Here is a 4,251-nt window from a genome sequence, read left to right as displayed (position 1 = left end):
TACCTACACGGAGGTACTGAATAGGTACACTATAATTACAAAAAAGTTACACTGTAACTTCAGTTTACTTACGCAGTTCTTTGCAGGTTGCATATCTGGTTGTTACCCCCTTATTACCCAAACGTAACACGTTGTTCCCTTATACCTACACGTATGTTCTTTATACACTCTTAAAAATAAAGGTGCTTCACGATGCCATAGAAGAACCTTTTTGTCTAAATGGTTCCATAAAGAACCTTTAACATCTGAAGAACATTTCTGTTTGACAAAAAGTTCACTGTGGCGAAATAAGGTTCTTCAGATTATAAAAAGGTAAGAAAGAGATGGTTCTTTAAAGAACCTTTGTCTGAATGGTTCTTTGTGGAACCATAAAGGGTTCTTCTATGGCACCGCTTGAAGAACCTTTTGAAGCACCTTTATTTTTAAGAGTGTAAGTACACTATAATTACAGAAACGTACACCGTAAATTCAGTATACTTACATAGTTCTTTGTGGGTTGTAATCTAAAGCGTTACCCAAGCTTTTATAGAGTCAGTTTTGCTCTTCGGTTTTGTCTTTTCAGAACAATTTAGTATTCATTGGGTGAAATGGATCAATATGATGGAAAAAAATAATAATTTTTGCTCATTAGCCACAATTTAGCCACCAACAACCATATTCGGAAACATCATTTAAAAATTACCATTCGTTCTTGGGCTTCATTGCCACTAGGGAAAGAAAAAGCAGGGCAGGGTTACTGACAGGGCCTATGGGGCACATCCCAGACTCCCAAAGGTTTCATCCTCCAGCACAGTGTCCCATTAACATCCATTGTTGTTAACATAGCCCTTAACTAACACTATAAATGGTGTTTTGGTCTGACCTTGAGAATAATGTTGATTTTACCACTCACTGTAGCACTCATGTTATTCTCCTATATGGTAAGCAAGAGGATGCTGTAAAGACATGATAGAAATACCAGTTTAAAGTTCATTTTAACCCTAAGAGAGCAACAATTTAGCCTTTCATTGAGAGGCCGATATCCTGACAGCACCTCTCAGGCCACTATTAGCTGATCTGGATGTGGTAAACGTAAAATGCAGCTAGCTGGGTTCGTCATGAGACATTTGCTGAGTCAGGTGTGTGTTGTGGGTGACTGTAATGGATAAAGTACCTGCAGCCATTTTGGGAATGAAACCACACAAGTGAAAGCTGGAGGGAAAACTCAGACTTTATAGACCTGAACAATGTCAGTGTGGTGAGTGTGATGTGAAATGACTCCTATCTCAACGTGATGGGAGACATAAATCATGCTGCTGACAGCTATTTGACTGTAGTGATTGTGCTTTGAGTATAAAGTGTTGTGTAGCAGAGCAGTAGGTGTTTCTGTTGCACTATTGAGCTTGGTTAACTACATTAACTGCATATCACTAAATGGTACTGACAGATTCTCCAATAACAGTTTAATAAAACTAAACGGTGCCAACTCATTGCATACCAAATACTATTATTCATTCTTACTTCTGTCTGCAATTGTTACATAAACTAACAACAACGAATAAACAAAACAAAATCTAGATTTTAATCACAAAGTCAACAATTATACTGTTTAACCTTGGAATAAAATTTTAATAAATCACATATTTTACAGAGGCCTACTTATTCAATCCGGAGATCCAGAGATGAATATCTATATATTGTATACTGTAGATGTCTTGTACACTATTAAAATGACTGTTTTACATTCAATCCTAAAATATTCAAATCCATTATAAAAACATTTAATGTTACATTTAAATTGTTATAATCTAAACAAAGTGTAAACTAAACACATATTTAAATATTTACAATGTGAACAAATTATTTTCTATAATTTCCATCATAATTTTGAGATCTTTACACTAAATTTTGTATACTGCATCCACTGCTGAACATTGTTAATAGACAAATCAAATAAACTAGTACACTAGTACAACTAGTAAAATGTTTCAAGAATGTTTTGAAGAAAGTTGAAGAAACTCATTCTATATGCTACAGTACACACTATAAATACTACAACAGATTTGTCCGTTAAAAACTCTGATTAGAATCCACTTCATTAAGCATCTTGATATTTTCTAAGTCTGCTGAGTGGATTTTTAAGTGCATCCAGATGCAGAATTGTGAAAGGGAATGAGTGCATTCTGCCTTTAATTGCCAGCATTAGCATTTGTAATCCAAATCATCTCTCCAAGAATGCCAGAGTAAGTTCATGGCAACTTATCAGACGCTTTTAGTTTAGCTCAGCATTGCACGCATCAAATTTTATTTTTATAACGTCACTAACTAAATTTCTATTGAACATGCACTCTTTAGGTCAGTAGACCTCATTGTCCAATGTCTCCTGAGGCACAGTCCTGTCTAAAGGAGTCTTCAAACCGCCTTAGATTATTGGTGAGGAAATATAATTAATATTCATTGCTCCTGTCCACAATGACAGATCTGGGATTCAAAATGCTACAGTAGCAGCACCAAAGCCTGAACTTGCTCACAGAATCGATTCCCCTTATAACCTCTCTATTAAAACACACACTCCCTCTGGCTTACTCTGTGTTTACAGTATATTCGATGTGTTTTTTTTTTTTACAAGTATAAAGTCTAAGGTCTATTTTATATTTCATGCGTTAATCAATTTGTTTTTTGTTTTGTTATTTTGGTAGTTCTCTAAGAGGTCAATCCACATATTTGAAATTGTTTATATCATGTTTATATGTGGATTATGACTGAAGAATAGTTCACATCTCTTTATATACTTACATTACATTATTAGGTAATATTTGGGTAATAAAGACTATATTTTAAAGTGGAAGTTCTAATTGGCATGTTGAGCAAGTATATTATTCAAATGAGTGCTGAGTGGGAGAAAGCTGTTACTGACATGCACGAATGTGTAAACTTCAATTGCTGTAACTGTGAGGCTGTTAGTGATGCTAAAGCAAACAAATGCCCTCAAACAATTAGCCATGTTATCATATACTTCCACATGATGATGACTGTGTGCACATATGTTTACAGACAGTATGTTAATTCTGGGGCCCTCAGGGGCATTTTAATCCGGAAGTGTCTAGTTTTCGTTTTAGACAATGTTGATGTATCTTTACTGAAATGCACAGATTGATTCAAGACATCATAATGCCAAGGGCGTAGGTTGGGTTAAACATTGCAAAAGTTTAAAATCAAATGTATAGATGCACCAAGTTTTCTCTACACAGTGAAGTTGCCTGCTACAGCTGTTCTTGTAAAAAAAGAATAGAAGCATGCATTTGTCCACTACCTTTTGTATACTAAATGAAACATCCAGGTTCTTGTACAGCTCTTATTCCAACGTGATCTCATGATAATTCGTATGTATTTTACGTAAAATGTGGTTATATAATAATAATAAATAATAATAATTCATTACATTTATATAGCGCTTTTCTAGGCACTCCTCATGCACCACCAGTGTGCAGCATCCACCTGGATGACGCGACGGCAGCCATATTGCGCCAGAACGCCCACCACACACCAGCTTACTGGTGGAGAGGAGACAGGGTGATGAAGCCAATCAGCAGATATGGAGATTGTTAGGAGGCCATGATGATCAGAGGCCATTGGGCAAATTTGGCCAGGATGCCAAGGTCACACCTCTACTCTTTTCGAAAGACATCCTGTGATTTTTAATGACCACAGAGAGTCAGGACCTTGGTTTAACATCTCATCCGAAGGACGGTGCTTGTTGACAGTATAGTGTCCCCGTCACTATACTGGGGCGTTAGGACCCACACAGACCACAGGGTGAGCACCCCCTGCTGGCCTCACTAACACCTCCTTCCAGCAGCAACCTAGTTTTCCCAGGAGGTCTCCCATCCAGGTACTGACCAGGCTCAGCCCTGCTTAGCTTCAGTGGGTAACCAGTCTTGGGCTACAGGGTGATATGGCTGCCGGCCAAAATAAAACGTACATTTACTTGTGTTTTTACAGGCACTAAAACCTACAATATTTTCAGCATCTAAACGTACAAATACTTATGCATTTTCAGCACTGAAACGTACAAAACTGACGTATTGACTACACCTAAAAATTAATCCTAATTTTATTAGTATTGTTGTTTTTAGTTGTCATATCAATTACCTGTTTTCAATTGCATTATTAAATTGTTTACTAGTTTACTTAATATGAAATGAAAACATTTCATTCTGTTCTGTGTGATTTCTTCTGCCAGCTCGTTTCCAAGAATGGGCCTACATAATG

This window comes from Sinocyclocheilus grahami, unplaced genomic scaffold, assembly GCF_001515645.1.
Source record: "Sinocyclocheilus grahami isolate Dianchi unplaced genomic scaffold, SAMN03320097.WGS_v1.1 scaffold523.1, whole genome shotgun sequence".
Lineage (NCBI taxonomy): Eukaryota > Metazoa > Chordata > Actinopteri > Cypriniformes > Cyprinidae > Sinocyclocheilus > Sinocyclocheilus grahami.
This window is presented reverse-complemented; position numbering follows the sequence as displayed.